Source organism: Brachypodium distachyon, chromosome 4 (genome assembly GCF_000005505.3).
Source record: "Brachypodium distachyon strain Bd21 chromosome 4, Brachypodium_distachyon_v3.0, whole genome shotgun sequence".
Taxonomy (NCBI): domain Eukaryota; kingdom Viridiplantae; phylum Streptophyta; class Magnoliopsida; order Poales; family Poaceae; genus Brachypodium; species Brachypodium distachyon.
Genome location: NC_016134.3, coordinates 27,097,986 through 27,109,751, shown reverse-complemented (window position 1 = coordinate 27,109,751; position 11,766 = coordinate 27,097,986). Strand labels below are relative to the sequence as shown.

Below are 11,766 nucleotides of genomic sequence, written 5' to 3'. Positions count from 1 at the left end.
TTTTTTAGAAGGAACTTATCTATTCCATTACTTTAACATTACTTTAACGTGCCTGCAAAACCACTGGCAACGTATGACTGTACGAAGGTAGGGGCGCGACCCATGCTCCATCTTCGTACCTGAAGCCGCGAGGGCATCAACAACTGAGTTACAATGACGATTAGAGCATCCTCAGCAGCTCGTCCATATGCTTGTGTATATGCGATTTAGACGATATGAGGTAAAAAAGTCTCTCCACCAGCTTGTGTATATGCCTGTGTAAAAGGAGACGTCGTCCAAACCAACCTCCACCACGTCCACATATCCACCGCCGAGCGACGACGTCCAAATCCAGCGCGCTCGCTCCCGCGCCCATCCCAAAGTTCCCGCCCCAACTGTTCCAGCCCAGGACGCCCGCGCTGCCGGGGAGAGGTCACCGTCGATTCGCCTTCACCGTCTGTTCCGAGGTATTTTTCGATCTATTCGTAGAGACGGCCAGAGAAACGGACGAGACGAATGGGGGAGATTGAGGGGAGGGGCGCCGTCGCGGGGGACTCCGAGGAGGAGGGGCGCCGTCGCTTGAGTGGAGAGGGGGGGGGGAGGGGCGCCGATGGGGGAGATGGAGGGGAGGCGTGCCGCTGCTGCTCGTGCGGAGGAAGTAGGGGTGCTGCTGCTGTGGGAGGAAGGAGGAAGGAGGAAGAAGGAAGCTGCGCTGCTGTTACTCGTGTTGAGGAAGAAGGTAGTTATAAGATAGTGTTAAAATATGTTACACAATCTATATATAGACAAGCTGATGGAAAACTAGAAGATGTTTTGAAGGAATCTTTTTAGGTCTATATGAAGATATAGACAATCACATATAGACAAGCTGCTGAGGATGCTCTTACAATGAACAAATCGACAAGAAGTAAAATTAATCACAGCATTGGCCCTGATTTCTCTAAACATCGCGCCATCTGGCCCCAAATCATGATCTGATCCATTAAGTGCCTGAACGAGCAGAAGGACATCTGCTTACATTTGTCATTCCCCACATCTGGGCTGCCTCCAATGCCTTGATACAAGCGGTCTCTTCAGCTTGTAGAGGATCCATAACATGATTAATCTTCCCAGCTTTGGAACCAACAACATCCCCCTTGGTGATCTCTAATAATAAAGCCCCATCCGCCCGACCTTGTCCCAGCATCGAAGCTGCCATCAATATTGATGTTGAGACAAGTCTCGTCAGGTAAAGAACAGGATGTTGGTGGAGGTTGGGCCAGCTTCTCTTGTTTCAAGAAGAATTTTTCATACTCAATAGCAGAACGCCAGATTCGGAAGCAGACATCATCTAGGTTGTAGACCCCCTCACCAGCATTAATCTTATTACGGACATTCCACCGTGTCCAAAGCATTGCTATGCACAATATCTTTTGCTTTGTGGGCCGAGAGAAGATATGTTCCAGCATCGCTTTTGGGCCATTACATCTAGTCAATAAGGCATGTTCAGGTTCCATATCCGGTGTCCGCCAAACATTTCGTACAAATTTGCAGTGAAGGAATAGATGACCCCCATCTTCGTTCAGTCTGCGACATACCGGGCAGCAGGTTTCACAGTCCACTCCTCGCCTTCGAATGCTCATCCGAAGAGGTAAACTATTGTGTGCAAATCTCCATAAGAACTGCTTAATCTTTGCCGGGCAAGGCGCTGACCAGATATAGTTCCAATTAAAATCTTGGTCACGACCGTCACGGTGAGATCCTTCAGCAATATTAATACGTTCAAATTTCCGAGCCAGACGATACGCCAATTTCACTGTAAATATCCATTTTACCTCATGATGCCATACCCAAGTATCTTCCATATCGGAAAAAAATTACCTGTGATATCAGAAAAAAAGTACCTGTGATAGTCCACCAAAAAGACACAAACGTAGGAACAAAATAGATCTCGAAAAAAAAGAACAAAATAAGTACCTGCAGGCCTGCAGGATTACTAGCGGTGCATTGGCCAACATCCGCGGAAGCCTCACGGCGGCTTCGCAACGGTAGCAACCTGCGAGGCAGTTGATGCCGTGGGGGCGACGCCTACCGATCTTGCGCCCCGGCGGACCGGTGATGCCAAGCCCGAGTCCAACTCCAAGCTGGTAAGAAGTCCCTGTCATCCCAGAGTTTCCTTTTGTAGGAGAACCGGTCAGGAATCGAGTAGATCGATTTGGACGTCTGTGTGGGCGTGAGGTGTTCGAGGAAATGCCACAACACCGAGAAAGTAGATTGTAGTCAAAAAGGGGATTCTTTTTTTAATGGAAGAAAGGGGGATTTATGATTCAAACAACTGGCCCTACAAGTATCCCCTCATCCTAACACCCATTTAGTTTGGCACTGGATGTCCTCAGTCAGACACACGTCCGTGTTGTTCGCTGAATTTTTGTAATCATCAACACATAGTCACCTTCACTTCACAGATGAGCTAGCCGGCCATACGTAATTTGTAGACACGATCATCTGTTGTTGACTTGTTGATGCCCTATAGTTTATTTATTTATTTATATGTCTATAGACCGTAGTTGGTCCCTAATTTGTTCTAGAAGATAAAAATTGTCCATTTAGGCTCTGTTTGGAACAAAGGAATAATGGAAATTGGAGTATTGAATTTCTGTGGAAAACATTACTCAAAGAAAATAATTCCTGTGGGAAAGTTCCTATGAAAGCTCATCACTTACCCTTTGCAATCCCATAGAATGGGGCATCCCACAAGAATTTCGAAGGAAGACAAACATGAGGTCTCTACTTGTCTTTTCTTTTCTTGGTCTCTGAAATTCCTGAGTCTTTCCCACGTGATAGCAAACAACACTTTTGAAGTTTTCTTGTGTAGAATTCAGTGTACATGACAACCGATTTCTTTTGGTTTTCCTACTCCCACGTTTTTTAATTCTCTTTTCCAAAAAGGCTTTAGTCTTGATTAACAATTGAAATGAGAGTTCTCCAGCGGGTGCTAATTCTTGCCTTGTTTCTTCACAACAAATCCAAAATTTTAACGCAGAGACTAAAAATTTGAGCAAGTCAAGAGATGTTACTTATGCAAGGAGATTTTATTTTGCTCAAATGTCGATTTTGAATTCTAAGGATGCCACTAAGTAACAGGAGAACTCCAAGGTCTAAGAAATATCAATTCCTTCACTCTCAGTTTTACATGTGTATAGACAGTTCAAAAACACCTGCACACCCCACATAAAAGAGTGAGTAAGAAGATATTCGTCAATCATAGGCATGCTGATGCATATGTTTCCTGTTTCTGCTTTGTTCTATCATCGGGCTCCAAGAGCATACCTTTTGCCGCTGGAAAATTTCTGCTGGTTGCTGTTCTTCGCATGCCGTCCAGACGTGTCATGGTCCGCCGCTGGTATTTCTTCACACCCTGGTCAATGTTTCTGATTGAACGCATGGACAGCCGCCTTTAAACCGTACACTTGCTGGCTTGTGACTTTTCTGTTCATTCTTTTCTCGGTTCTGGTTTCCGTCATTGGCTTCGTTTCTTTTTCTGCAGCCTCCTGGAGCTGTCAAGGCAAAGCTGCAAGTGATTTTAACTATTGATCATGCCCTGTATTCTATGTCAACTCGTCAAGTATGGAAAGTTAGATAAGAGATTTATGTGTTCATAAATGCCAGTCTGTCATTGAGGCAGACATTATCTGACTCTGTCTGTCGATTCTTGTCTGGCATTTCTGTCGTTGTGAGTTGTGACCTTTGCAAAAAAAAAGTTTTTGCGAAAATTAGGTCCAAGTCCAACATGAAATAGGAAAGTGTGAGTTAAAAGTTATGTTATCGGTATACTAAGTAGTTAGGAACTTAATATGACTATTCGTATCCGTTGCCAAAAAGATGTGCAGGTAAATTTTGATGAAAGCTGAGTCACTATGAATCTATGATCAACATTAGAGGTGTCATTGCAAATAAAACTTCATGAGAAATGATGTCTTCAAATGTGACATATTCAGCTATTTTAAAAAGATGTGTTATTTACCTTTCTCGGTAGCAGGTCCTGAAGATGAATTGTTTTCTAGTTACACAGTGCACAATATGCATTTTGTTTGAACAGCAAATCCGTATTTATCTTTAACTAAGTGCAAAAGCAATTAAATTCATATTTTACAAATAACTACATCATGTAGTGATGCAAGTACATAATAGAAGTCATTTTGTACAGTTTAATAGAACATTAACTTTAGTAACCAACCTTTTGTACAAAGGTGTTTTATGTTGTAGTAGTTGATGCAGTATCAAACACAAGTCTTCCTGCCTAGCAGAAAGTCAATACTCGCATTTCTTTTCCTTTTCCCCTCAATAGCACTTGCTCAATGTTTCCCTTTGTTATGCACGCGTGTTGTGTGAGTTCTGGGCATTCCAATGGCTGAGCTAGCGACAAGCATGATGATCGGACCACTGGTGTGCATGGTGAAAGACAAGGTGTCCAACTACCTCCCAGACCAGTACAAGGTGATGTAGGGCATGGAGAAGCAGCACAAGATCCTGAAACGCAAACTACCAGCCATCCTGGATGTCATCAGTGATGCCCTGGAGCAGGCGACCCATAGAGAAGGGGCATAATCCTGGCTCGAAAGATCTCAAGACAGTGGCCTATAAAGGCGAATGAAGTATTTGATGAGTTCAAGTATCAGGCCCTCCACTGCAAAGCCAGGAAGAATGGACACTATAGCAAGCTCGGCTTCAATGTGGTAAAAAACTTTCCTTCTCAGAACAATATTGTATTCCGTTACAAGATGGGAAACAAGCTTTGCAGGATTTTGCAGACCCTTGAGGTCCTTGTGACTGAAATGAATGCCTTTGGCTTTAAATATCAGCAACAAGCACCAGCATTCAAGCAGTGGCGGCTGACGGATTCCATCATTGTCAACCCAGAGAATATTGTTAGCCGGTCAAGAGAGGAGGAGAAGCAGAAGATTGTTAAGATACTAGTTGATCATGCTAAAGTTGTCACTCTGATGGTTCTTCCCATTGTTGGAATGAGTGGGTTGGGCAAGACCACCCTAGCACAACTCATCTACAATGACCCTGAAGTTCAGAAGCATTTCCAGACACGGATGATTTTGATGTTTATGACAATGAGAAAGTACTACAGAAGCTTCAGAAAGAACTGAGTCAAAAGAGATACCTTGTTGTATTGGACGACGTCTGGAACCAAGATCCTGATAAGTGGGAGAGCTAAAGGCATGCCTTCAACATGGTAGTGTTGGTAGTGACATATTGTTGACAACTCGCATCAAAGGAGTTGCACAACTCATGAGTACAATTGAAGCCCATGGCATCACAGTTTTGGAAAGGATTCATGAGGGAAATTATTGAAACAAGAGCATTTAGTTTGCGACATGGTAATCCTGCTCCTGAGATGCTTAATATGTTTGATGCTCCTGAAGTATTCAATATGGTTGAAAAGTTCGTGGAGAGATGTGCTGGGTCTCCTTTGGCTGCAAGCAATAGGATCTGTACTGTGTACCAAGACAAGTCTGGAAGAATGGAGCACTGTGCTAAACAAAGGGATCATTTGCACCGAGGAGTCTGGAATTTTAGCAATACTGAAACTCAGTTACAGACTTGCCACCACATATAAAGCAGTGTTTTGCTTTCTGTTCTGTGTTTCCCAAGGATTATGTTATTTGTGTGGACATGCTGATCCAACTGTGGATCGCAAATGATTTTATCCCGGAACAAGAAGTTCGCCTTGAAACCACTGGTAAACATATTTGTCCAGATACATTCTGACATCATTGTGATCAGGTCCTAGGCTATTGAAATCAAACACATGGAAATATGCCATCTGGAGAGATTAGAGAGCTATCGGTAGCATCATAGAACACAGAGGCAACTTATGGAACAGGTTTGTATGAACACTATCTGGATCCTTAACTTTTCTAAGGATAAGCTAGTAGGACCATTTATGTTGATGCTTCTTGTCTTAATACACACCGAATCTGTTGTAAGAAGTAACTTGCCATATCAAGGGATTCTTATAAGTCACTTTTGCTATTTGCATTGCTCATGCTTCAAAGGGCCTAGATTACTATGCGCAAAGATGTGGAAATATGCCACGACCTGTGAACAATTGTGAATCTACACCACCGAAGCCCTTAAGAAGCCTCAGCGTCCATGCAAACAAGAGCCTTGATACCTTGCCTGAAACTAGCATCAGGGCTCACTTTTCCAGGCCTGTGGGGCAAAGTGCCTTCAAGTGTGTTGCAATCTCATGAGATTAACATGTCCGTATGCTTTCTCACTATTTTCTGTAAAAGATGGTAGTCATCATGCATGTACCATGAGACAAACATTTGATTGTTTGCTTCAGGATTAACTTGTCCTTGTGCTGCAGCTGTGGGGGTTGTCAGCACATTTGGCCCAGAAGATTGACGCAAAGTTTGAGTTTTACAAGAAGAATTTCTAATGCTCTAATGGTACAACTCATGCCTTTGGTCTGCTTCATGATTGGATCTATAAAATTTTAAATATATAAACTTAGAGAAATAAAATGCAGCTGTTTGACTATTCATGTGAAAAGGCCCACCATGTTATTTTGCTAGTGTGTTCTGTTCCTTCCTGTTTACCTGTGTGCATCGAAACTTCCTGAGAAGCTCTCAAAACTAACATGCTTCTAATCAGTGCTTTGGATTATCTTTATTCATGTCTCAAAATATTTTTTTTTGTCGAAATTAATACCGCTTTTGTCTCTGACGAACATCTTTGTTCGTTATGCTCTCTGCATCTTGAACAGTGGTAACTTAATCTATTTTCGTCAGGATTAATTTCCCTATGGATGTTGATTTTTTTATATTCCGTTCAGATGGTGGCATTAAATTAGTGAAATTTGCAATCGGACACTTGATTATACTGTATGGTACACATCTACATGATTTCATTCGTTACACTTCTACATACCAGCCCGCATATTTGCAGTTCTGTTGTTTCTTGAGAAAAATATTGAATCACGTGTCTGGAGAAGTTTTCCAGAACATATTTTGACATAAAAAACGCCACAAATATGAAACTCCTCTTATGTGTCTTTGAACAATTTTCAGGTTTGTAGATTAATTTTCATAAGAGCGAGATATACTGTTTCAGCAAAACCAAAAGAGCATGGGAAGTTTAGAACAATGCACGGAGCTATTTGGCTGTGGTTTGGGTCCCTCAGTTCTGGTACCTGGGCATGCCCATTCCTTAGGAAATTATTGAACAAACGCTGAACTGGGTGGAACATAGATTTGAGAATAAATGGGTTGTTAGTGTGTCGCACTACCCTGTTTCATAATAGAAGTCGTATTAAGTTTCGTTAATACAAGGCTTTCATAAGAAGATAAACTATGTGCCGAGTAACTTAACTATATTCATGCTTTATTTTTTAGCTGCCTTAAAGGCCTGAACTGAAAAATACATGTATTTAGTGTTTAGCTACACTAGGGTGCATAAACAGCAGGAGATCCAGGACCCGAACTGAAAAATAAATGTCTTTTGAGCAATGTCTTTTGAGCAGGTGGCTATTCAAGTAGCATAACTGATGAGATGGACTGTGGCAGGAGGTCCTTAGCAACATATTTCAAAGGAAAATCTTTGTCTTCCATGAGGGGTAAACTCGTCGACTCCCTTATGGGATCAGGTTAGTGAAAGTTAAGGACCAGTTCCTACAATTTCGGTCCTTTATAGCTAAGAGCGGACTACATTTCGTTTCTGGGAGGACAAGTGGCTTAATGGTTCACGCTGAAAGTCAAGGACAGTTACCCAATTTGCTCCTGGAAATGTCCTCATTTGCAGTTACGCACCCCCTCTTCGTTTGCGGCATCCACCAACAATTTCAGTAACTCTGAAGATCAATTCACCAGCAACCAACAATTTCAGAACGCATCCATGTGCTTGGCACGCATATCGAACGGGACTTGAGGCTGTATCATCTTCCCAAGTGTGCAGTTGTGGATGCATGTTGATGCTGGGGTACGTACCAAGTCTTCACAATCCAACAACTTTAACAAGAAACCACCAGCCTGGCAAGCAAGACTAGCTTAGCTAGCCAGCACAATTTTTTCTTGGAAGATAAAACCCCCAATTAGCTTGCTTATCCTAACAGTGTATTGAATTTTCCTCCGAGGAAAACAGTGTATTTTCTAGAGTAAGGGGAGGGCAAGCCTACTGGGCTCCATCCTCAGATGCACACAACCAAATTTTTATTAAAAAGATTTTAAGCATCAAGGCTGAAAAAAACACCAACACTTTCTTTTCGCATTGCGACATCACAAGCCTACTGCTGGAAACCAATCCACAGTAGACGTTCACAGAAAACAACTAGCAAAGCAGAGATAGATGGTCCATGGCACGCTTGTAGCAAAGCTGATTTAATTGTCACTGACATAGGAGGAACCCCAAGTTTGGGCACCAGTTAACGTTGTTGCCCCAAATGGCTCCTGGGCCTCGTCTGCACTATGTACATATTCACATCCGTGGCAGTACCAGCAGGGGTTGGATCCATATTAATTAGTTTAGGACAAGAACCCCAACAGTATGCATGCAAGCCTTTCATGTTGCTTTCATGCATCTACGTGCTGGCAAGAGCTTGTCGGTTCCCAAATTTAACGTAACTGATCTCAGTCAGTTCCGTGTAGGGGTCAGGGCTTGATAATAGGCTTTGGATTCTTGCGTGGTGGTCGGCTCCATGTTTACAAATGGAAAGCAGATGGTAGGTACGTAAGGCTGTTGCACTAGTGCTGATGCTCAGGTAAATTTGAGGGGAACCTTTGTTTATTTTGAGGTGATGTAACGCACTCTCCTGTTGGCTTGCTTTGGGGATGTATATATAGTTGGGGGAAGCAACTGTTAGACTGAAGTTTGAAACCAACCACCTGTGCATACTTTTGTAACGTTTCTGGGCCTTTTGGAATGTAAGATAAAAAAACCATAATGCTGCAGCGAAATTAAATTACTATTGTAACATTTGAAGTTCGAAAGACACGTGGTGATTAGGCCTGGACAAAAAGATCGAAGTTCAACAATCTTATTGAACGCTCGCTAACTCGGTTTGTTAAGGGCTCGGTTCGTTAACTAAAGAACCAAACAGGACTTCCTTTTCAGATCGTTAAGCTTAACGATCTTAAAGAGCGAACTCGGCGAGCGCTCGTTAAGCTCGTTAGCGAGCTCGTTTCGTACATCACTCGTGAGTGGGTACTGGAACTTATTTTGATGTTCTAATTGTGCTGTTATTTCTCTTTTGCCGTGTTATTTCCAATCTTTATAGCGTTGTTCAGCTTTTGATATATTTTGTTTACCGCCAAAATTTATCCCAAACAAATAGGTAATGCCAAAAAATTTAGATCAACATGCCATCTATTTATCTTAACGAGCACTCGCGAGCTCTTAACGAACCGAGCCGAATAATGGTCTCAGATTGTTAACGATAACGATCTTAACGATCCGAACTCAATGAACCGAGCTCTTAACGAACCGAACTTGCTCGTTAGCCTGGTGATAGAAAAAAAACTTTGAGATTAGGATGTCATGATGTCTTGGATAATCGATCAAACACGGAAATTTGTATGTTTGGAGGTCCCTAGGAATTTTCATAGACAACCAGAGACATGGCTTTTCGGTACCTTATATATATGTATCTAAGCTTTTATGGTCCACATTATATCATTTTTTCAAAAAGGAAAGACTAAGCCAACGGGTCTCTGCAACTCTGCATCGTGCAAATTCACTAACACCGTTCGTTGACCATCAACTTGATGAGGAAAAGGTGATTTTGCCCCAAACTTTGTGTGTTGATTTTGCCCCTATGACATACTCATTTCGGAATAAATTTTATTCCATGCCTTCCAGCATAAACTTCTCCTTCCTCCGGCTGTGTTCATCCTCATCCAAAATGAAGCCTCTCCATGGAATCGGGCTGGAGCTAGTCTTGGCGAGTTGGTGTCGGGCGATGATGACGTCCCTTAGTTGTATTGGCCCGCCGTGACTGTTGTAATCTTTCTCATCCCCTCTCTTGTGGTTCTTTTCCGTGTTTATGTACTTTCTTGGGTTGATTCTCTCAACCTATTGGCAATAAATAGACTGTTTCGTCAAAAAGAAAGTAATATGCAATTTCAGAATAAATTTTCCAGCAAGACATAGCAAAACAAATATTGTTTCAGTTTGAAAGAAACACAAAATGTCAGAGGCATATTCCCTTATTTAGACTAACATCACAACTTTTAGAAAAAAAAAACATCCAGCATAATACACCCAAATTCATCATAATACAGCAAGAGGTCCCTTTTTAGGCGTTTTTCCTTCTGACCTGGGGGTATCAAGGGTATATAGGTCAATACGTACAAAACCTGACAATGTTTCCAGTCTTGTAAAATATCAACGACAGGTCAACTGTGCACACGGTGCAAAATTTTAGTGGTAGATTTTAAAGCGAGAAATTTCGAGTAGTATTTGATCATCCAGACAAAAATTCTGGATGACAAATATGGAATTTTCTCGCCTCTTTTGTGCTCACCAGGTGGCCATTATATATCCTTAATTCATCAGCAGAGCTCCTGTATTTTAGAATGACCTGTCTTTACGGCGATTGTAGATCGGACTTTGACATTAATTTGGACTGAACTGAACTAGTGTTTGCATTTTACTGTTACCGGTGAATGTTCTGACCGAAGTTCTTCAGGCCCAACACATCGGTCCCATGACCACGAGAGGTAGAGAGAAGTAGCTAGACAGAGAGATAACTAGATAGAGGGAGGGGTAGAGAGAGAGAGATGACGCTAAGCTAGCTCGATTGTCCTGAGCAAACCAGACTAATCTGGTCCAACCTAGTTCAACTAGATCTACTGCTCCCTAATACGTGTTAGGTACGATTCGACCTGGTCATCCACTATATTACGGTTTTACCACACAGTACTGAGAAATGTTCCATGAGAAGAATTATTCCTCGATTGGCTGCAAACAAATCTCACTCTACTTTGCCTTGTGAAATTGAAAAAAATAATTAGTCACCATTGCTTTTTACTAATTCCGGTGAGATTTTTTTTTTAAGATTCAGCAACGCCTGGTCTTTATATATATAGCCGAAATGGCTAAGATCCAGAAGGAAGAGTAAAAAACTGAGAAGGAAAACAAGACTGTAATTGATAAATTCTAGTGAGATTTTGATGTTATATCTAATAGAAGATTGTAATGGTCCTTATATAGGTTCCCTGAACTCATAATCATTTTAAAGAACTTTTTTGCGAGATTTTTTTTAAGCATTTTGGACAAACATCAAATCATCGTCATCTCTACCTCGCTCTGTATATAAGCTAAGGTTTTGGCTAGCTACCGGATCTTTTTTTATTGGACGGGAAATCCGAGCACTTATCGAACATGATTTTTTAATCAAATATTGAATATAAATTTTCTTTTCTTTTCAAGATGATTATTATGTAATGAACATGTTTAATTTCTACCAATACAACCACAATATAGTGGATGGAGCTATCTCTCCTAATTCGAGGATATATCAGATGTTGATTTGTTTGCTTAAATTATTTACAATTTTCAAAAAAATCATGAACTTTTGTCTCACAAACCCATTCCCCGCCTTCCCGGGGGACTGGCAAATGTGGTTTACAGTAGCCAAAACCTTGATATAGCTATGACTAATAAACTGAAGTTAATTTTTGCTGAAGTTGGATTTTCAGTAGAGAGCAACTTTGCCTAAATGGTGAGCAATTTTAGGTACTAGGGGCAACTAAGAGTTAGCTAGGCCGTACAAGATTTTCTGAACAAACTGCAACA

General features: G+C 41.6%; 1 long non-coding RNA gene across 13 annotated transcripts; it reads left to right on the top strand.

The window, feature by feature from the left end:
- The first annotated feature begins 245 nt into the window (after positions 1–245).
- On the top strand, positions 246–10,074 carry LOC100835875. Of its 13 annotated transcripts, XR_002966391.1 has the most exons (7): positions 582–4,694; positions 4,821–5,854; positions 6,027–6,233; positions 6,344–6,425; positions 7,499–7,953; positions 8,619–9,745; positions 9,829–10,074. It is a non-coding gene; the product is annotated as an uncharacterized LOC100835875 (long non-coding RNA). The 13 variants fall into 13 exon arrangements; XR_002966401.1 differs by lacking the exons at positions 8,619–9,745; positions 9,829–10,074 and adding an exon at positions 246–446 and having other exon boundaries at positions 3,282–4,694; positions 7,499–8,175; XR_002966393.1 differs by lacking the exons at positions 8,619–9,745; positions 9,829–10,074 and having other exon boundaries at positions 584–4,694; positions 7,047–7,621; positions 7,777–8,175.
- The last annotated feature ends 1,692 nt before the right edge of the window (positions 10,075–11,766 follow it).